The sequence below is a fragment of the Cavia porcellus genome, unplaced genomic scaffold, assembly GCF_034190915.1.
Source record: "Cavia porcellus strain 051 isolate PalLab524CR breed Dunkin Hartley unplaced genomic scaffold, mCavPor4.1 scaffold_1, whole genome shotgun sequence".
NCBI lineage: Eukaryota > Metazoa > Chordata > Mammalia > Rodentia > Caviidae > Cavia > Cavia porcellus.
Window position 1 is genome coordinate 226645637 of NW_026947484.1, and position 24136 is coordinate 226669772.

Below are 24136 nucleotides of genomic sequence, written 5' to 3' on the forward strand. Positions count from 1 at the left end.
TGTACCCTTGCTAGAGCCATTTAGATTTTTAGCTACTAAATTTTAAAAAGTTACCCTGCCCCAAGTATGTCATTATGGTGACAGATAGTGAATTAATACACACCCACATGGTCCAAGGTATAAGCATCTTCCCTTTCATGGCAGTTGATGTGAATGTAAACAGCTGCATGGCTTCCCAAGAAATACCATTTTATTTTTTTTTTCCTTTGAAGCTTCTCTTAATCTCGGAAGTGATTTCTTTCTAGACATCCTCCTCACTGCGGTTGGAAAAAACCTCTAAGCCTTTGACTCAGGATTATTACTCCCTCTTTTACTCTTTCCATTGTTTTTTTAGAAACTATAAAAGGTAAAGAAGGAGCAGTGGAAATGATTATTGTCTTTACAGTGTGGGTTCTCTTAACTTTGAGGAAACCCAACAAAGGTGTCTAACTCCAGTTGTTTGTATCTTCCTTTAGAATGTAAGGTGGCTAGAACTTCTGTGGCCATGCTTGTGGATTCCACCAGCCAATTCTTAGGCAGTATCAGTCAGTATTCTATTACATATGTAGGGATCTGAGTGAACATTCTCAAGTCACACATGGATTTTAAATTGTGTATTATATACATAGTATAATACATAAACATGAGGAATAGAATCATTTCTCAGAAAAACATTTGGCAATTTAGAGTGAACCAGGAACAGGAATAGGAATCATTTCTAAGAAAAACACTTGGCAATTTAGAGTGATCTCTAGAGAGATCTCACGAGGTTGCTGATAGGCTTAAATTTTCCTAATAGTGACAACTCCCATTGTAAGTCAGTTTAATCAATAGTTACAGTAATGATTCAAATATATAAAAATAAGTGGTAATCATGATTCCCCATTAGGTGGCCTTGAAGCCTTATAAAGTTTTCACTCATTAATTAGAAAGGCTTTATTCTGGGCTTCTTGATATGAAAATATTTGAAGCTAGAGTATATGAAGTTTTATCCAAATATTTCAAGGAAAAAGACAGACACTATGGTAACTACTATAAGTCGGGTTATATGGTGGTGAAGTACTAGTTTGCTGAAACAGTCATGCTTTGACCTGTATTGTTACATTGTTATGTCCTGTTTTATCTCAATCTCCCCCTTATTGTTTAAAAAAATTATTTAGTCATTTCTTATGTTTGTCTTAATTAAAGAAAAAATTTTAAAAATTAGGATATATAAATAGTAACTCTTTATGATTTCCTATTAACTTGTTTTGAAGTCCTGTAGTACTCCCACGATCTTGTTTTGACTGATTAGACTCTGTTCCATTCTATATGATAGTATCAAGTTTGAAGACATAGGCAACTACTTTGAAGGCAATAAGATTCACTAAGATACCCATTCTGGTTTGACTATTGTCTTCTTTGGAAGTCCTGTAATGTTTACAATGCCTAAGTTTTATTGGTCTTGTTCTCTACTGTTTTGTCCAACTTTATAATATCTAATGAGATAGACAATTCTTTTTAAGGAAACAAGGGACAACGTTGATAACCATTGTTGATAACCTTGTACTCTGTTCTACACCATGTGCTATGTCTATCCTTGGTATTGACTGACAGCTTTGTTTTGCCATATTTGACTTTATTCTCTCCCCCCACCCCCCAAAAAAGTAATAAGCACTAAGGAGTAATAAAATCCAAAATGTGTAAATTTTGTTGTAAAAAAGAGAGGGAAAAAAAAAGAAGAAAAAGAGCTCTAACGGATATAACAGCAAGTGTGTTTAGGGGTGTTAAATAGCTGACTATATCAATGTTTTTGGATCATTGAACACAGCTGTTTGCAGTCTCCCTGTTTGAATGTCCACCTTGTATTCTTTGATACTGTGATTTGAGCAACTATTTTCAAGATGATAATATGTAATCTACTAACAGGTGATTTCTTACTGTTATGGTTTTTTTTTTTTTTTTTTTTTTGTAGTTCTGTATTACGTGTACCCTTACACCGCTTTGTTTTGTTTTGTATTTTTTTTCTTTTTCCTCTTAAATAAAAAAAATAGTTACAGAGCATCTTTTAATGAGTTAGCAATAGTTTTTCGTTTCAACCAGCCTGCCTCTCAGAGGAAATATGTGTCATTAGTCTAGCTGGTTTAAGGATGTTGCAAAAGTTAAAATAGAGGACCTGTGACAGAGGAGTGGGATAAGTTCTGGTGGGCAGGCTAAGGAAAGGATCGAAGTAAGAAGTATGAACTGTACTTGAAAAACATGAGGAAAGTACAGGAGAAAGGGAGAGAGAATGTGAATGTATGCGGGGCTATAGTTAATGAAGAAAAATAATTGCACTATAAGAAAAATGTATGAGAAATCAAATCATATCCAGTGGTCCATAGATTAGAGTGAAGAGTTGGAGCGAAGGAAAGGGGGTTGCTTTGGTAGAAGACCAGGCCCTCAGGTATTGGATGCCACAAACCACTGCTCCCTAAGGAAAGTCAATCACTGTGACTAACATTACTTAGAGATGAACAGAATTATTTTTGTAAATGTTGGTACCAATTACATAACACATAAAAAGTTGCCCTGGGGCCACAGAGAGTTTAGTGTGTTTTTTTCTAAAGTTTTCCCATTGATTCATACCTTTCAGGGTTTTATTCCCTCCCCATAAAATGGCAGGAATATTTCTTTCAGTCTTAAGCAAGTTATTTTATAAATACACATTTTGAAATCATAAGGTAGTTACTTTCACAGATGCTATATGCACCTGTTTCACTTGCTGTCCCCAAGAATGCAATTTTTACTTCTTATCCTATAAAAGTTAACTAGTAGAATTAGAAATGGCAAATAATTCTGGATAGAAAAGAGAATATGGCAACATCTTCTTATTAATTAAGGTCATGGAATCATCAAAAGGGTATTAATTGCAATGATGTATAATTTTATAAGCTTGCATTCAGGTGTTTCTTTGCTAAGGTATCAAGTTACTTCTGGTAAGTTCAATTCACATCACTGCAGAATTAGCAAGCATGAATGAAGTTCAACAAATGTGTTTAAGTTAATTAGGATTAGTTACTGAGCTATCTAAGGAGACTGAACAAAGGTTTTGGTGGGAACCAAGTGCCAACTGGGATGGATTACCAAATAAAGATATGGTTGATCCTAGAGGATAACTATCAGCAAATCCTAGAACAGATGTAGGGTGGGATGGAATCTATGTTAAGAATCTAAAAACATGTACCTGATTTAAAAAACAGCTATAAAACAAGGTATCCTGTGGCAGGATTTCTAATTTTGTGTACTACACCAATATCAAATAATGCTAAATTTTATCAGAAGTAAGAAAGTAAAATAAATCAACAATAATTTAAAATTTTCTCACAAATTTCTGACAACCGTAAAACAAACTGCTTTGCTAGACTTTCTTCTATAATTGTGTCAAAGAAAACCAGAGAAATAAAATCAAGGGAAAAATTTATATATCCTCCATTTCAAGTTAATTATATTTGCATGATACTTATTTAAATATTTATGAAGTTCATACAAATATTTTTTTATTTTAGAGAATAAAACAAAGTGATCTTTGTTTCCTTCAATTTATTTTTAATATCTACTTATATATTTTTAAACATTATTTATTACTTATTAAGGCAAGATTTCTAGCACAGTACCTGGGATACTTTAGATGATATTCTCTAGAACACTTCTATTAAATTTTCAAAACTTTCTCTTTGAATGTATGTTCAGCAAGATTTTTCAGAGAAGTTCAAAGCACCCAACATGAAAAAGAAAACAAAAAACACTATAGTTGTAATTCATCTAGAAACTTGCTTCTCCTTCTAGATATAGTTGGTGACATTTTCATGTTAGAGACATGCAAAAATGAAATGCAATTGTTCATGGCATCAGCACAATGGCAGCTAACCCTGAAGAAGCCCATAGCCCATGTGTGCTGGGGCAGTGGGAGGGGTTTCCAGGATGACTTTGGAGGGGTGAGGATTGGTATGCTACGGTCAGGAAAGGATAACGTTAACCGAGACTAACTAGCAGGAAAGGACAGGGTCCGGAGCTGGATGCCTGGCATGGTTAATGGACATCCAGTGGACAGGGGAATCACCAGAGACAGTTCAAAGTGTCTGGTAGACATCACTGGGCTACGGTGATCCTCAGTGCTCTGTTCCACACCAGCTTTTGTAGCGAGGATATTTGTAGATTTAACCACATAGCAGTAACATCATTGGTTTGCTTTGCTTCACTGCATGAACAACATTCTCAGGAACAGCTAACTTCACGTATGTGTAGGAATCCATTTCCAGTGATAATACTAATCTGCCCACTAGCTATTGTTTATGAGATATACTTCTCTGGTTAGTTTATTCTTGGGCATAATTACAGTGTCCCTTGACTTAGCAATAGTTTTACAAACCCCAAACAGATATTTCAGAGACATGCTGCTAAATGTAATTTTTCTCGGGAATAATACACTCATGTCATGGGGTCATGTTTACATAAAAGTAGTAGGTGTATCCTTTCTGCTGGCTGAAATAGAAGTAGTTGGCCTGCTATTCTGGTTCACTATAATCTGAAATAAAACAAATACAGTTAATGCTCCACTGGAAGTTTCTTGTGATTAGAGGACTGTGTGTCTGTCACTGCAGGCCCTAGAATAGTACCTGGCACTCTTAAGTGGCTGGACATCCACGTTCAATGTTAACTCACTGCAATAAAAAGGACTTTTTTTCTCATTTTCATTTTCTTTTTCTATCCATTGTTAAACTTCTTACAATGTCAAATGGCATGTCTTGTTTAACCTACTTGGAGTTTCTGCAAAAAAGTGTGTTTATTTATTTATTAATGTTTTCAGGTATGCTTATCTACTCTGACCAGACTCTCGATGAAGCAATAAAAATTCAGAGACAAATAGGTCATGTGCTTTACTTTTCAGTGAGGAAGAAGGATGTAAACAAATCATTACAATACAAAGTGGAAGGTATTCTTCCTAATTGCAAAAAAAGAATTCAGCAGGAAATAAAACAGTTTGGCTTATGGTTCCAGGTCAAGAGAAGCGTCCAGCAGCAAGTGTGGCCTGTGTAGCCGTCCAGGATGTGCTGGAGCTCTGTAGATGCCTTTGGTTAAATTGATTGCCCACCCCTTTCCCATGTAATCTTGAGAAGTAGGGAATTTTGTATCTATCATCTTTACCGAAGTCCCTCAGTTCACATGTAAATATGTACTGAAAAAGAATTTGACTGAATTTCTATTTATTTTCAAAGACACATCCTTCTAGCATCTGAAGAAAGCAAACTAAATGAAAATATTTGCAGTTTTGGAAACATGGGAGGAGTCCTGCATAATAAAAGTCATCGTTACATTACCTTGACTGGACCATCGGTTAAACCAATAATGATATTCACATAAAGCTACTAACAGAGTTAATTCCTGGGCCATTTGTAGGAGCAGAGCCTCTTTATTGTTGGCCTCACACATTTCCTTTCTCTTAAACATATTTTTATTTTACAGCAAGAATACTATAGAATATTTAGCTTCCAGGAAAATAAGCTCCCTCTTAATAAATTAAATGTTGGACAATCTTTCAGATTCATAGTTAACATCTGTTACCCACAATTAATTGCCACCGTTAAGAAGACAAGCACACTCTTGGCACAGGCTGAGTCAGTCTGGTACATTCTACACAGAAGATGAGTGCACTGAGGAATCTGCATTTTGCCATCTTTCTGAGTATGAGAATTTTAAATGTCTCTGTCTTGAAAAAGCCCCTCCTCTACCACATCAGGTGCCTGTTTTACCTGGTGACTGTAGACCACTCACCCCCTGCTGGTAGTTAATTCTGAAGTAAACAGGTGGCAGTGGTGGTTTCTGCAGCTTCTCTGGTGTTATCTTCCTTTGCACTTGTAAGTACATCCACTTAAGGTTTTTCTTTTTCCCTAAAGATGATTTGAAAATTCAGAAATAACAAAAATATTTTAAAAACTGAATTAAATATAGAAACTTTTATTAGTTTTTCTAGATCTCTTCCCCTCTTACTTTACTTTGTACCACTTTTTAACAGAGAGACAGAGGAAGAGGGTGGGAGAGAGAGAGACAGAGAGAGACAGAGAGACAGAGAGACTGGAATTTAGTGCTGAGAAATACTTTTCCCTTTTCCTAACTAACTGGTTTCTTTTTAAATAGCAAGATCAACTGTGTTGCTGAAAACTTCTGACTTAATGTGTGTGATACCTTGTTTCATTGATATGAAAATTTGAAGCTTTCATGAATTAGTGGAAATCTTATTAAACTTTTATAGCTTTCTTCTTAGAAGTTAAAATAACATCCAGCTGTATGTGAGCTTTTCACTGGAGTTCTTTATTTTCCTGAGGAAGCTGGGAGTGATATTTACCAAAACCTGGCAAAATTGCATTACTTTGTTAGAACTGCAGAGGGACCAGAGAAAGTGAACATGCATCATAAATGAAAAGCATTTAATAGGAGGGGAGAATAAAGAGATTTCCCTATTGATGTTAGGCAAATGTTCTCATTTGCATCAACACAAGCATAACCATATTAGACTGGATCCTTGGAGAATGGATACTAAAATGTGATTAGCTATGCAACCATTTATCAGGCAAAATAACTCCTGGAGGAATCCAGAGAAGGTTGGATTAGATTTTAAACCACAATTCAAAGCCAGCCGTGAGTGACAAACAGGGAAAGAAGCATGACTGAAAGCATCTTTGACTACATTTTGTCTGTGTATCACAAGGCAGTCGGGTTATACTTAAGCCAGATTGATGTATCACAGAAGGGCAGTGTTTCTAGATCTCCCAGCATTAGACCTTCCCGAGCACGCCCGCTGCTGTCAGTTGGTTATCAGGGCCTCTTGGACGATTTCTGATTAATATGAACATGTGTTGCAAAAGTCTTCAGACTTGGTTCTCATATAAGTCACTTCACTTATTTGTACTCCTCCTCTTTGTCTCTGATCTTTTCCACTTTTCGCTTTGGTGATCCTTAACAGACAGCCAGGCGTTGGTCACTCACTGCCTAGGAATTTCTGTATTACAGCTTTGCCCCATAGCTCCCTCCACGGGCCCACGAGTCATTGAATTCCCTTCCCTATCATCTCTTATTCTAATACTGAGCCTAATGGTGCTTTGTATCTCCAGGGTCAAAGTATATTTAGACTCTGCCTTCGTCTTGAAAATTTTTGGTCTCCCTTCCCCAATGTATGATCATTCAGTAAAAAGGTCCCTTTATGTAACGGCTGGGAATTTGTCATGGAATGAGCTTGTTCCTGTGTTCTAGTGTCCTTCCTCCCGAGGAGCTTGTATGTCTTTAATCTTCACTGCTACCTGTTAACTGACTAAGGGATTGTGACTTCTTATTGTGTAATCACTCTCACACTCTCTTACTCTGCATTCTGCTCTTCTTGCTCTTCTTCCCCCTCCACCTCTGCCTTCTCTTTCTCCTCCTTCCAGTTCTTCTTTATTAGGTTCTCTAAGGAACTTGTTAATGGCTGCCTGTTATGTTATTAGTACCACAACATGACACAGGTTAGCTTTCTTGCTTTTACCTCTAGACTTCCAGGTAAAACTTGTGGTTACTGTAACTTCCTGCAGTCTGAGAATCAAGTATTTTCTATCTGGCTTGAATTATTTCATGAAGTCCATGGTTCTCATGAATGTTAGTGGACCCAGATTTATGGTCTCCAGTCCTAGATCTTGGAACTAATCTGCAGCTTGCCGTCTGGCTACTACTAAACCTCTTAGTAATACTGTTGCCTGCTCACCTCTGCCTCTCTGCTAGTTTTGCTGGATGTTATATCCTGCAGTCCTCTTGTGGAGTATAACTTTTGCATCTTTTGGTTTTCTTTACTCTATTTATTCAACAATGAACACTTTTCTTGGCAACTTTATTTCTTCATTTACCTTCTGCCAAAGCAAGTGAGGCATTTCTACTTTACTTCCAGAGACATCACTTTTTTTTTCTCCAGTCTTCTAAAAGCTACTCCAGCAGCAAATTTTTTCTAGCCTTTTGGGTCCTGTGTACTGAGAAAGTGCCTGAATATCAGTAAATTCCTACCTATCCAATCTGACATTCCAGCCTCATAATCAAGCACCTCAATGTCTAGCTGCAGTAGCATTCTTCTGGTTCTGCCGGCCTATATACTATGATATTGACTGATTAATTGCAGGTCACTAGCAGGCTTTGGCTTGGGATTTAATCTGAGTTATTGGCCCAGCGAGCTGAGAGTGGAAGTGGAGGCAGCTCCTGAGGAGTCACTTATTGCTCATTGTCCAAGAGATTTACTCAGTGTTTTCCAGGACAGGGAAAATGTGAGCTTCCGCTGAAGATGTGTCTGTAGAGATCCACAGTTCAGGGCTGATCACACAGTAAAGATTTTCCAAGAATTTCCTCTCCATGTGCCTGCCCTTGCTCTGAAACCCCAAGTGTCTCTCATTAGGACCTTGACCTTCACAGAGCAGACCTCTTGTGGCTGAGCACCCTCATATCATGTACAAGTACAAATTCTCTAAAATGAATGTGATCGTTGTGTATATCTAAAGTATACATATAAAATCAAATGGAAACAAAAAGATTAATGGTGTTTCCAAAGTGATTTATTATTAGATGAACTGAGCCATGTAAATCAGTGTTTTTTTTAAGTTGAAACACATCGGATAAGAGACACTGGTAAATAACAACAACATAGTTGTAAAGCATAACTCAGGAGAATTTAAAAAGGATCTTTAGATTTGATCCATGTGTGCATGATATTTGCCTGTCTATTTTAATTATATGCACTGTTATGCAGAACTTGATTAATCATAAATTGATAACCAACAAGGACTCACGACCTGATGTTTGTATGAACCAATGGTATGGTAATAGCTTTTGTAAAAAGAAGGAGATTTATTGCAAGATTAAGTATCATGAAGGACAGGAAAAAAGTCCAATCAGCCTCCATGTGATCAGTTGGTAAAAGGGAAATTTGTAGAAAGGAAGAAGGGAGAAGCTGCTTGTTGATTAAGTGGTGAGAAGAGAACTTTTTGCAGTTCTTTGGAATAAGTTCTTCCTCAAACTTCATAAATCTAGGTTTCATTTGCAAGGGGAGATGTATTATATAGAGAATTTTGAGCATTTGTAAAAAGTCACCACCTGGATATGCTGGATCTTTTTGTGCATAGCCATTCTTGAAAGGCTGGTTTCAAACATTCCTGGAGTAGATTCTAGAAGAGTTTCCTGGAAAACAATTTTACTACTTTGTTATTTAAGGAATCTATGCCTGGATGTTTCTATGCCATTACTGATTTCACCACAGTTGTCAAGGAAAATCCTTATTGTAACACGACATGATTCTACTCATTAAAAATGACCCATCATGCATGTAGCTTCAAGAGTAAGAAATGTTTTGTCAGACAATTAAGAGGATGAGTAACTTTCTGTATATGCACAACTCTGAGAAAGCTGCATGCTCTGCTAGTGAATCTCAAAAACTTTGTCAATAATTTTTGAGAGGTTTAGTATTTTGTAAAATCAAGAAAGATAAGAAATGGAGAGAGGGTGGAGGGACAGGAAGGGAAGTGGTGGATAAAGAACTGAAATGTGTAATTTATGTGTATCAAATTCTCATGACAGATATAGTCATTACATATTGCAAACATGTACTAATAAAATAAATCTGAAAAAGTTATACATGAACACTTGAAAAAAGAAACACAATGCACAAAAAACCTTTGAACATTAAAAGGAAGGTTTGGAAAATACTGAGTATGAATGCATTGAGTTCTGATTTAACTTAAGTGTCTTTTTTTGTTTTTTTTAGGACTTTGGATCAACAAGATCATATCTGAGGGAACAATTAAACATTTCTGAGATTAAGATATTGAGCTGAACATCACAGCTTATTCAAGTCTGAGTTCCAGTGTTAGGAAAATAAGTGATATTTTCTGTCTGTCTTCCTGTCATCTTTTTCACAGATCTCCAGCTCTCATGGTTGGCATTGAACAAAATTAGGAGAAAAGAAGACATCAATGGAGAATGATTTAGTTAAAAACCTTAATTATTAGTGTTCTCTACAATCATCCAATATAGCCTCAACCAGTAGCTAATATCTAAAGTTATTCCTATCTATCCTAGTCCCAGTTGATCAGAGGCCAGCAAACACTTTACAATGCAGATATCAGAAACCATGGGCTAGTTAAGAACATGGATGGCTTATAGGTTTTCACCCTTAAAAAATTAAATTCAATTCCCAGCAGAAAGTTGAGGTTCCTGGTACATTTTAAAAGCCTTTCTTATTTAAATTAATGAACATTTGTTATGGCTTGTAATTAGATGCCCCCCTAAAGCCTCATTAGGTTGTAGGTGGTGTATTTTTGGAGGTGCTTCTGTCTAGAGTATGAAATAATGGAATTAGGATACAATGCTGGGATTAAGGGTGCCCCTCTTTCTCCCCAGAGGAGAGTGATACTGTTCAAAGAGCAGGTTAGCCTGGATGAAATATAAAGGCAGGCTTGGTTGCTGCTGCTTTTCTGCTTGGCTATCTGCAGCTTGCCAAGAGCTGTTTCTCCTCTGTGATGCCCCTCTGTCAGGACACCCTACCTTGGAGCCACCAACAATGCACTGAAGCCTCCACAAACTGTGAGCTAAATAAACCTTTCCTTCTTTAGCTTTGGATATCAGGTATTTTGTCTCAGCAATGAGAAAAAACAATTATGGCAATATTTCTTTGGAAATATTTTCAAACTTAAAAAGAGTAGTGTGTATAAAAATAGTACAAAGAACACCTGTGTGCCTTATATCCAGATTTATCTATTGTTAACATTTTACATTTTACTTCACAATGTGCTCTTTTTGCCTAGAAAAAAGCAGTCAAATTTACATGTGGAATCTGAACAACCTTGATCTCTTAGATTTAGAAAGTGTAATACTCATTAGCAGGAATTGGGGAGATGTTACCAAAAGGATATAAAACTTCAGTTAGGAGAAAACCTCAAGAGATCTACTGTACAATATGTGACTATAGTTAATATATTATATTCTTAAAACATACTGAGAGAAGATGGTAAATGATCTTATCACAAAAATGTCAGCTATGTATAAATAAGACATATGCTACTTTAAGATATTCTGCAAAGTATGTGTAGTTAAAAACATTACATTTTCCACAATAAATCTATGAGGTTTTTCCTGTGAATTTAAAAAGTAAAATAGTAAAAGAAACAAAAATATTATGCTTATATATGTTTAATTATGTGTACATATGCAATTTCAATGTGTATAATTATAGGCAGAATTTGTACATCCAATTTATGTAATTTCCCCCTCTCACATAATTATTTATATTTGCACATTTGATTACTTTCTAAGAGTGCATTTGTGTGTCAGTGTCACTGAGGAGTATCTCTGATTCTTTTTTCAATTTTTTATTTTGAGATACTCATTCTATAAAATGCTAATTTCCTAGGGTGTGCTCGAACTTGCTGTTGTCTCGCCTTGGCATTTCAGACTGCTAGGATCACAGGTGTGTACAACTATGCCAAGCCTTGAGAGCTTTTTCACTTTTTGTTATAAAGAGATATTCTTAGCTTATCTTGTGCTTATCCTATCCTATCCTATCCTATCCTATCCTATCCTATCCTACCCTGGAAACTGCCTTGCTGAGGAGTTCTAGCTCCTTTCAGTAGAAAACAGTGTTTGAAAGTATGAGCAGATGTGCTCACTACTGGGGTGTTACTGCTTCTTATTTCTTTTAAGTCAATGAACCTAGGAAATATATGCAGTTGTATAAGCACACATAGATATATCAACAAATATACACACATATGTATACATCATTCTACCAATGACCTTGATTTATTCTTGGCTAGATTATCCATATAAGAAACACTCATTAAATTGTCACCAGTTGTTACTTTTTCAGTATTTATCCATCATCTTTGGTTGAATAAATCTCATCCTTGGGTAGATAATTAGGTTTTTCTTTCTTTTCACATGACTTTGCTTTTTTTTTTTTAAATTTCCTCTTTTTTTTTTTTTGTTTAATCTCCAAGGGTTAAACCTTTCTTTGCATATTTTGTTCTGTTCCATAACTAATGCATCTTTCATGCTGAAGCTCCTGATAGTGTGTACTTTTAAATTCCTTTTCTGTGGTCAATTCTTTCATATACTTTTGCATATATACGTTCTCATTTTAATGTTACCTTTGCTTTACCTGAATCCTTTGATCTCCTTTACTGTCATTCATGAGTGGTGGTCCTTTCTTTCTTCTCACACATACAAGTTGGCAGCACAGAGCTAGCCATGGAAGAACCATTTTGTTTTCTTTGTACTTACAGCTAATTTTAAAGTTGCCTCAAAATATACTTGGAAGTATTGATTACAAATAGTTTATTTGATGTCTTGATTGATTTTGTGCAATGTCGTATTTGTAGTTACCTGAAAGGAGCTAGGTTCTATTTGAAACCAGGCAACTGCATTTTTTTCGCTAAACCTGAATTACCTTACAAGCATAAGTTTTAATTTTGAGAATACCAGGAATGGAGCTGAAGTAGTTAGAACTGTAACTTTAAAAATTATGAAATCTTGTTTGTTAGATTTTAAAGGAACAGACAAGAAAGGGGAAATAGAGAAACACAGAGATACAATGAAAAGCATATCACCATCTTGCATTTTAGATTCTTGCCTTGGTACTCAAACTGAGTTTTAAGAAAAAAAATGTCAAAATAAAGAATAATACATAACTTAAAAGTAAAATAGTGAAGTCATATAAATTCATTGGTCACTAATTTATGAATCAGTGCACCGCTGAGAAGAGCAGCATGCAGCTTAGCTGTGAGGAAACTCTCACACTTACACATTTAGCAGACAAACTCAGTATTCTCCAAACTAATCCATTATTATTTTTAAATTTCAGGCTTTTTCACATCTTCTTATATCCATCAGACAGGCTTTTTGTATTAACAATGCTCACCTGTCGTTGTATATTTTACCTTTAGAGTTATTAATAGAGAGGGTGAACTATGAGTGTGTTTTCTTAACTTAAAGTGCAATATATGATGCAAAGGAAAAATGCATAAAATTCCCACTTTGAGAGAAACTACACTGAAACATGCTTTCGTAGCTTTTGAATAACCTAAAAAGTTACAAGCATTTAGGTTTAAATATTTCAGAGTTAGAAATGTGGGCCAGATGCTCAGGTTTTCATTTAATCCGAGGGGAGAAAAGAAGAGGTCAGAGATGACAGGGAACCAGGTGGGAGATCTGGGGAGTGGAGCCAAATGGCTTAGGGTCAGAGTGGTGGGGATGGCACAGGAGAGTAGAAGACTAATGGACTGGAAAGCATTGAAGAGAAGGATGTTGTGATTATCAAGCAAACCAGGGATTTTAGAGGATCCATAGCATTTAGCATAATCGAGCTTCTGAATAAATGGTTCTTATACAGAGCCAGGTGGGAGGGCTAGTCTATAAATCATCTGCCACTGGTAAATTTCCAGTGTTTGGGTTAGAGAAGATTAAAGTGTAATCTGGAGGATGACAAGCATGGTTGGGAGGGGCAACACAGTAGGATAAGCTGCTCTCAAACATTACACGGAAATCACATACAAAATAGCTCCAGGCAGGTACAGGGAGGTCTTCAGTTTGAGCCCAAAATTTTAAAAATGGTCCAAGCAGTGGATTCTAGTGGAACATGATGCCTCATCTGAGAACACTGAGGCAGGTGCAGGCAGGAGTGTCCGGCTGAGTCCAGCGCCCAGTCTGTGGGCTTGTAGATCTGCACAGGTGAAGCCCCTGGAGCGGGGGTGGCTCAGTGGATCCATCCACTGTTGGCTTAGGCTCCTTCCTCTCAGCAGCCTGTCCTGCTAGGTGCTGACCACTGTCTTCTAGCTTGCAGTCTGTGAATAAGATGTCTGAAGACAATGTCATTCTTTCTTTCCTTTACGTGAGTTATAGTATGATACATCTATGAACGTGTACTTTGTGAACAATTCAGTGTGAAATTTAGTAAAATCTTCTCAGCCGTGGATTTAGTGTTTTCAAACCTTGGATATTATCATCTGCTGTGATGTAATTCATGGATCCCCATCTTTTTTATCTTTTAAATGCTTTTATTATTCTATATTAAATTATTTGTCATTATTTTCTTGTCCCTCTGGCCTTCATTTTGAAATCTCCTGTTTTACATTTCTTTTTAAATTTTGTACATTGTAAGTTCATGCTTATAGCACATGATAATTACATTCCTCGTGGGGAGTTAATACATGTATGTAACACATCCTATTTCCATCTCTTGGTCCCCTCTCCATTTGCAAAATATCTATCTCCTATTTCCTATTATCTCTCTTTTATTCTATTCTTTATGTATTTGGTTTCTCATTTAAGAGAGACCATGCTGTATTTATGCTGTGTGTCTGATTTATTTCACTTAGCATTATGGTCTTAGTTGCATCTATTTTCCTACACAAGGACTCAAATTTCTCTTTTATGATAGAATAGTACTCCATCATGTATAATTTAGTTTTCAGTAATGTCATTTTCAATAAATTGTTACCAATGAATGATAGTAACTGTTAGTGTGCTGAAGTTTAATTTTCATAAATTCTGTTGGCATAAATTTTAAATTTAGGCTATCAGCTGTCTATCGTATGTGTTTGGTCTATTCTGACTGACATTCTCAGAGGCTGAGGTAGAAAATAGTTGTCTGTTCTTAGCTCATGAAAGTTCAAGTATAATAGCTGGAGTGTGAGGTTGCAGCCTGCCGTGGTATATTTCCACATGGCTCTTCTTACTTATAGCTTGGTCTCAGTGTAAAAGCATGCATAAGGATTGTCTGTGGAAATTCCTGGAGAAAGACTACTGACACTGTTTTTTTAAGCTTTCAATTTCTCAGAATTGTTGAAAAATTAGTATAAATATTTTAGTTCCTCTAGGCATTTTGGGGTCAACGAGACTACTCAAAAATAGGTCCATTATCAAATGGAACCCTACCTCCTTGTCTAGAAGAGTACTCACTACATACCTCTGAGTCTTCTAGGGTTTTCCCAAGATATATTACTTTCTAGCTTGTTCACTGGGCTTCTGAATAATAATTCTAAATGCTTGTTAACCCATCATGAAGAAAAACCAGCACCAGTTATCTGTAATGATATTTTCTTTGAATACTCTTTCCTGATAGATACAGGACACCCAGTTACATTTGAACTGCAGATAATAAATGAATAAAGTTATTATAAGCATATCTCAGATTTACATATTATTTATTATATGGAACCTATTTATTTTAAGATAGTATCCATTAAGCTTCTGAAATTCAAATTAAACTAAGCATTCAATATTTTGACTTGCTAAATCTGACCTCTTTTCCACAGAACTCAGCCTGTAGGGTCACACACAAGGATAATGGGGGAGTGCAGCAAAGCTGAGGTTAAAAGATGAGAGGAAAATGGCATGGTTTTGTTGCCATATAACAAATCTCTTTTTTTGCAGTCTTCTACTTCCCTTTTCATGTTTCCCATTACACATATTCTGTACACCAAACAAGACCTTATAAGCTGACCCAGGAAACAAAACAAAAGAACAACCAAGCAAGCAAAAAACAACCAACCTAGGGTAAGAACATTTTTAGTATATATGTCTCTATGCACAAAGATAGTTTAAGCATTTTGTTTTATTTTCTCATCAATGCTTTTATTGTTCTCTAATAACTCATAAAGCAAAATCTAGGTATAAGCTGCTTTTACGAGAGCATATTTCAAGTGACTAATTAAAAATAATATTTAAAATCATACTAGGAAAATATAAACAAAATATTAGAAAAATGGGTAGGAATGTAAAAAATCATTATCAGACTACTGGACTGCCAGCTGGACTTGGTGATAATCTCAGCATTTTAGATGCTGGGCAGGAGGATTGCTATAAATTTGAGGTCAGCCTGGGCTACAATGTGAGACCCTATCTCAAAAAGTTAACTAACTAACCAACTAACTTAGTCACTATATAAAAGAGATAACTACATAGTGCAATAATAAATTATTTGTTTGTCATATACTATTTTGGCCATAAATTTGCACAGCTCAAACACAATAGTTTAAAATCAAAAGATAAGAAATACAAAAATTGGTTAGACATATGCCCGAAGAATTACAATGATTTTGCTGAAAGAGTCATACAATATGAACTGTTCTCAAATGTTACTGATATGAATATAAAGTATTGCAGATATTTGGAAAAGCAGTTGGGCAACGTGTATTAAAATTGATACTTTAAAAATTCTTTTGATGGTGCAACCTCATTAGTACAAATTCTTTCCATTGAAAGCAAAGTGTTACTGAAAACATTGGAATTTCTGAATTCCATACTTATTAACTATTCTACTAATAATTCCTGGAGATACAGGACATAGTTGTTGAAAGAAAAATGAAGAGAAAAATCCATATAATGTGAATTCATATATATTTATTTTCTGTAGGTGAGTAAATTCATATTAAAGTATGCACAACACAGATTCATCTTACACTGATACATATGAGGGACTACTGAAGATGAAAAAGAGAAAAGTTGGCAATGACAAAGTATTAAAAGGAAAAAAGAAAAATACTACCACAAAGTAGAAATATTTATATGACTATATATTAAATTAAGAAAAAATATGTATTGTCTAATGTACAAATCAATGAAATTAATGGACTAATTTACAGGAATATTTGACTTCCTGCCCAGTTATCTAGTACTTTATGTGTACAGTACACTAAAAATTTTGCTGTGGCTTTTGACTTTAGAATTTATCTTTCTTTCATTATCTTTTTATGATTTCTCTTTGTCTATGACTACAATGAAAGCTGGCATCCTCAAATTCTGGGTCAGAAGTAGGGACACCTTTATCAGCCATGAGTCTGCATATGATAGTTTATAGCTTGTTTCTCTTTTATATTGTAGGGGTTTGAATTGGTTTTTCATAGAAACTACAGACTCTGTAGTCATAGGAATGGTTCTGAAAAGGTTTCCTTTATAGCATGTTTTATGTGTGCATTGGTAAAGTACGGAGAGGAAGACAGGAGGATTTCTAGCTGCTATTCCCTCTCTACCTGGATCTTTCTTTGGGAAGAAGAGCTACAGGCAGTCCGACAAACAACCCAGACGGATTTCCAGGGGTAGTTGGTACCTAGAAGACCTCATCTGCATGATGAGGACACTGGATCACTGTGCCCCTTCCCCTCTTTAGAAAAATGAGTAACCAGATTCATTATTAAGGGTGAGCAGGTGGGTAGTCACACCCCTGTGTCTTTCTTTCTGGCTGTGATTTGTGCCCTTTTGCACATCAATAAATTCGAACACCCTCCCTCCTATTAAATCTTTGTCATTTTATTACAGTGAAACCTCAGTAGGCAGAGAGGAATTTTTCTTTACTTCTACACCTCCTTCCCACGCCTTTCCTGCAGAGCTGTGTGCAGGTGTTCTGGAAACGCAGAGTGCTCTGTCACTCAATCCCACTTTTGAAGGAGCTCACAATACAATTGGGGGCACAAGGCACAAGTGCCATAAAGCACTGAACCTCTAGATAAACAAGTGCAGCTACTGCATAAACCAGGACGTAATTCAGAAATGCAGTGCAGTCTAGTAACAATTTAAATAATTATGCTTATGGGAGTGAGAGTTTACCATGAATTTGAGTACACAGCAGGTGACTCATGGATGTCCTTAGGATAAAGGTGTTGTTTTCTGAAACCTGTGGGTGGAGATTGAGGATAGAGTTGTCTTTGTAAACATAGCTTCTGAAAAAGAAATACTCCCTGGAAAGGAATGAAGAAAGAGCAAAAGGAAAAACAGAGGATCCCACCTTACGGAAAGTGTCACGCACTGAGTTTTACTGAGAAATTATTTCCTGAAAAGGACAACTGTTGGCTAGGTAAACCTCCATCAACCTATTGCTTATTGAGTTGCATCAAGAGAACAGATCTATTGAGCGTGGGATCTATTAGCAGAATAATAGCTAATAATTCCTGGATTATCACTATGTCCCAAACTCTCCTATAAGTAAACTTTTCATCTTTCCAGGACTCCTGGGAGGTTCATATTGTTTGTGTTTAGAGAAGAGGTAACTGAAGGTGATTCCTGTCATGGAGTCACAGTGTAATAAATGCAGAGTTATGATTGAACCCTGGACTCATAATCCCTCTGTTGTCACCCTTAATGACAGTCACATTACAGGGAAGTGTCAGAGTGGATTTTCCACTGGATGTGGAAACAACTTCATTACATGAAGATTCACACTATATGATATTCATCACCATGATATTTGACCACCAACATCAACTTTCTACTGCATCAGGAAATTCCTTCAGGGCCTGCAGTAATTAGTAAGAGGAATCGTTACACGCCTTAGCTATATAGTATGATGAAAACATTGAAGCATGTACAGGGTATATGTTAGGGTTTGCTCTAAAGTTTAGAAAATAACACCTGTTGAGAAACCTCACATTGAGTTTAAAACAAGTGAATAATTAGCATTTAATGAGGTAATAAAACTTATGTACAGCTCAGCCTCCAATCTTAGCTACAAATGCTATAATTCAATTAAAATAAGATCTTTGACATTTGTTTAATTAAATAATATCTTTCTGTTTTGACTCTAGAAATACCTAAATTTCCACTTCTCACCACCCACCTTAATGCTCACTTGCTGTGCAGTACATTCTTATTTGCTTTGTGGATAATACATACTGCTTAATATGTTTTAAGAAAATTAAAAATACGAGTCTAATTTCTTATTGAAAGGGTTGGGAAAGGAAAGTGAATTGGGTGTAGAATAGGAGATTGATTTTGAGGGTTTTTAAGTTAGCATCACTCTTCCAAAATTATTTTGCTGTATACACTCACATATACATGCAAACAAGCACAAGGATGTTTCATATTTTTGGCTCTGTAGTGAGTTCTTTATGTGTAAAAACCGAATCAGTCTCATGGAAATATTATTAACATACCTAATATGAGATCCATTTGTTTGACTATAACCTTCAGGAAGCATTGATCAAACATTTGTTTCAACGACATTCCCCACAATGTCTTAAAATTTCCTTCAGCATGACAAAATTTAGGGGGCTTTTCCCCTGACTATACATTTCCCTTTCCTTAGAGAATTTGCTTTAGAAAATTTGGAATTTCTTTATCTGTTCCTTTGAGATGTGAATCTTCTACAGTGCAGGAAAGCTTTTCAAGGACCTTGGGGCCATCCCTTTGAAATGTAATCATGGAGAAAGACAAAGATCCTCTTTCCATTGCTGTGAGGGTAAGAGCCAGACTTCCACAATTGCCAATTAGCAGACACAGGCGGCCTAACCACATGGGCCAACTTCCCTTTCTCCCCTGTTACCCTCCAGTACTCTCCAGTAGCTCACCCTAGCGCTCAGAAATTCTCCCAAGTTTTATTTCAGTTAGACTTGAGTTTATTCTCTCTCTTTTATTGCAGTCTTCTGAAATAAAATCTCTCTTGCTGTCTAACTGGATAGGTGTAGTTTTTCTTTTACCACGTATGTCCATGGAAAATGGGTCAGCTGGCCAGTAGGCGACTTTTAAAGGAAGAAGAGGGCATTAACACAGGATTGCATAACTACACAGCTACAGAGATTGTAAGTGCTATATATGAAAAGCACGAAGTGCTATAAGAGTTTTAACACTTCTAGGAATACTTTTTGATGAAAAAAGGAGTCTAACTTAGGTTCCATTCAGTGTCCAAATGGGGATGTAGTTGGAATGATGAAGAAAAGGCAATGTGTACGAGTTCCAGTGTGAAAGAACAAAGTATCCTTCCAAATCATAAGCGTGTGACAGAAGTAAAGAGACTAAAAGATGAGAAATCACAGACTCTCCCGTGCTTTCAAAGGGAGAAAGGAATCAAAGGCTGTGGGAAGCCTAGGTTGATTTTCTTGGCTGCTGTTAGGTGGGGAAAGTTAGTGGAGGAAGAAAGAGACCCACAGGCTTTCTTTGTTTGGTTCACTGTAAAAGCAAAGTTAGGAGAAAGGAGGAAAAACATTACCCACCAGTGTGTAGGCAGAGGGGGCATTCAGATCAATCATGAGTGGACTGAGAAGGGGATGGGAGGACGGAGATTTTAATGATAGAAAAAGGAAACATATAGGAAATAGATTGGGGAAGGTATGGACACAGATGCATATGTGTGTATGAAGAGAGAATTGATTTCTGAAAGGGTCTTGTCCTAGTATGAATTACTGTACAATTATGGCGGTGGTCTCACATCGCAGAAGGCCAAAGCTGAAATGCTTACCACTTCCCCCTCCTTCTCCAGCCCCAACTGCAACTCTCTTTGTGTGTGAAGAAAATTCCAGTCAGTTCCACACACGTCATCAGTGTTCACCCCATGTTCACTTCCGATCAGAGGTCATATAACCCTCTGCCTCTATGTATGGGGTCGAAGGAGACAGCCCATATGCTCCTTTCCACATCCTCAGTAAACACAATCTTTACTTTTTATACTTTTTTTTCGGTATTGCACCAGAAAACCCTAACAATTTTTACATGTTGCCAAGAATTATCAGCAGTCAATTACACCAGTAGTCTCTGTAATTTCAGTAAGTACTTTTACAATCACTTTGTTTGATGATGCCTATTTGAATGGCATATGTATGCAGAGTCAGAATCACAAGGTCAGGAATATCAGAAGGCTTCATCAGGAACTGAAAAGTGGCTGGTGCCCATATGACTAGCGGACAGTGAGGGAGGCGGAGGGAAGCATGAGGTGAGACCAAGCAGGTGAGACCAAGTTGGGGACAAGGTACAGCCACAGTGAGCCCAACTTGATTAGAGCAGAATAGAATTGAGCATGAGGCCTGCATAATGCTAAAAAGACGAGGGGAAACCATTTTACTCACTAAAATTGAGAGGGTCTCTCATTTACTCTACTCAGATAAGTACTTTTTGTATATAGAGTAAGGATAAAGTGTGGCTATTTGATTAAAGCATATTTCTCTACGTTTTAAGTTTAAAATTTATGTCTTAAGTGTACAATATTGTAAAACTTAGGAAAGAATCCCCCTATGTTTTTTTCCATGTGTGTCCAATGAGTGGCACAGTACAATTCTGTGGAAGGCAGTCAGTGTTTGTACAAATGAATAGGCAAACACATTATATGCTAATAAATTTGCTCCTTACATAAAGCTTCTTCTCTCCGAAATTTAATTAATCTAATAAAGGAAAAGTAAGTATATTTTAATTTATAAAATAAGGACTTCTCCTATGGGCCAATTTGAATTTAGAAACCAGAAAATGTCACTGGAGTACAGTATTCCTTCCATGTATATTTCAGGGTGTTCAAAAGTGCTCTAGTAAATTCTTACCAAGCTACCCAGTTCTCTTTGGCTAATCTTGGCACACATTCTTTATATCTTTTAAAAATAACCTGTCTCAGAGAACATTAAGGGATTCCATGATGTGAGGCAGTATAGACTAGGGATATGCATTTGTATAATAGATGAGATATTTATACCATGTCCAGGATGACATGTTACATGTTAACTAAACATGCATAAAATGTTCTGTGATGTAAAACAGTTTGCTATCACAGCAAAAATAGTTGTGATAAAACACTACTAAACACCAGGTACTGACCAAGTAAGTAAAAGAGAAGAGTGAATACTTCCAAAACCATTGTGACACTTTATTATATTCTTAGTGATTGTGAGGTGATTACTGTTACTGGATAATTATTTATAAACATTAACATTATTGCTCACTGTTGTTCTGAGTCTTAAATGTTCTGGTTTTGTCAAAATTGGCAGCATTTAAAATTTTACCCACACCAAGGAAAAAAAAAAAGACTGAGAACAATGAACAATTACATAATCTTTTTTATAAGTAAATGAATTATGATGCATTTCATAACATATAGCTATTAGAGATAAATGTAATATGAGAGAAATAGAACTATGGATTCAAAATGTTCACTTCTCATTTCACATCATCTTACAGAAAGTTTATTTCCTTTCCTTTTATTGAGACAAAATCAAAAGGCTGAGCTTTCTAGAACAAAGTGTCACCATTGAAAGGGGACATTACATGCTTTCTTAAGTCTTATTCTCTACTCTGAAGAAAAGACAGTGGGGCTCACAGGCAGTGACTGAGCTGCGTTGTCCTCTGAAGGAGAGTCCTGCAGCCCATCCACCTCTGTGACTACACATACCTGTACTCCCTAGACAACACACCTTCTCAAGCAGGTGTTCAAGTCTAGGTTTAAGAGTCTGCCACTAAGAGCAGTTTCTTCCCAATGAACATGACAAGAAGAGCATTTTTCAATGGGAGGTAGACACAAAAAACTGTTTCTTCACTTTAGATCAATAGATGCTTCAATAAACGTTATTTCACATATTCAGGGAAACTGACATAACAAAATGAAAAAATATCCCCCAGGAAGTTTTTTCCATTATATTTAAAATTCATATTCATCATAAAAAGTATTTTTGAGACAAATAATTGTTTTTTTTAACTTTCTATGGTAAAATTAATTGAAATTAACTTCTAAAATATATAAACAAAAACCTGAGGAAGTTTCTCACCTCTATTACAAACTGAGATAATTTGTTATTCTTTTTTTTATTTTAAAGAGATTAAGACAAAAGAGGACAGAACAAAGCAGATCAGAACAATATAAGCAACACAGTACTTCACCACAAAATACCCAATATTAACAGTAATTACCACAATGTCTCTTTCATTGAAATAGTTGAACATACCTTCACATACAATAGTATCAAACATAAGAAAATAGTATAAAACCATTCAAGAGAATTAAAGTATTACAGAACATTCTGTATCAAGTAAAGGAAAATGAACAATGGCTACTATACTATCTCATTTGCCATAAAAATGTGTTTATACTATCACATATGTTAAAATCCAATAAGATACAACATGATAGAACTAATGGAAACAGAAGAACAAAAGCATGGTACGACTTCAAATAAAATGATCTTATATCAACAATGGCTGCCCTAGCGTCTTGTTTTCTTCAAAACAGCTGTTCATAACATCACACATAATAAAATTTAAAAAAAAAAACAGAATATAACATTCCAACTAATGAAAGAAAACATTTATAAGGCTTCAAAGTAATGTAATGAGAAACCATGATTACCATAAAATCTTAGTACTTTTACTATTTCTTACACTAGGGACACTATATGGTATGGTATATGTATGGTAATTATACATGTGAGTTTCGTTTATTTCGCTTATGAGCATGGTCTCAAGTTGTGTCTAATTATTTATAAATATTTCAATGTGATAACTTTTATAGCTGATTAGTACTCCACTGTATAAAAATACCACAACTTTTTTTATTCCTTTCTCAGATGATGGACACTTTGTGCTGCTATAAACATGGGTGCACATATATCACTGTGGTATGATGTTTTCGGTTCTTCTGGGAATATGCCCAGAAATGGAAAGCTGGGTCAAATGGGACTTGCAACCACAGCTTCGTGAGGAATCTCCAGACTGACCTCCACAGTGGTTGAACCAGTCTACACTCCCACCAACAGTGGAGGAGAGTTCCTTTTTCCCCACATCCTCTCCTGCATTTGTTGTTGACAGCTTTCTTGAATCTGGCCAATTCTTTCTGGAATGAGATGAATCTCAGTGTGGTTTTAATTTGCATTTCCCTAATGATTAGTGATGATATTTCATGTATTTATTTGTCATTTGTATTTATTCATCTGAGAACTGTGTATTCATCTCAGATGCCCATTTTTGGATTGGGTCTTTGAATTTCGGGGGTCTGATTTATTTAAATTCTTCACATGTTTTAAACAGAAGTACTTTGTCTGAGGGTCATTTCACTAAGATTTTTTTCCCAGTTTGTAGGTTTTCTTTTCACTATGCTGAACATTTCTTTTGACATGTAGAAACTTTTTAATAAGACGTGATCCTAGTTATTGATTCTGGGAACTATTTCAGGTACAGTTTGATTACTGTTCATTAATTGTCTACCTACCCCTATGTGTTCAAGATTTTTACCTAATTTTTCTTCCAACAGATTTAGTGTTTCTGTTTTAATATTCAGATATTTGTTCCATTAAGATTTTAGTTTAGTACATGGTGATAAGCATGGGTCTAGTTTTATTTTTCAGCATAAGGAGAGCCAGTTTTTCCAGCACCATTTATTAAAGAGACTTGTTCTTAC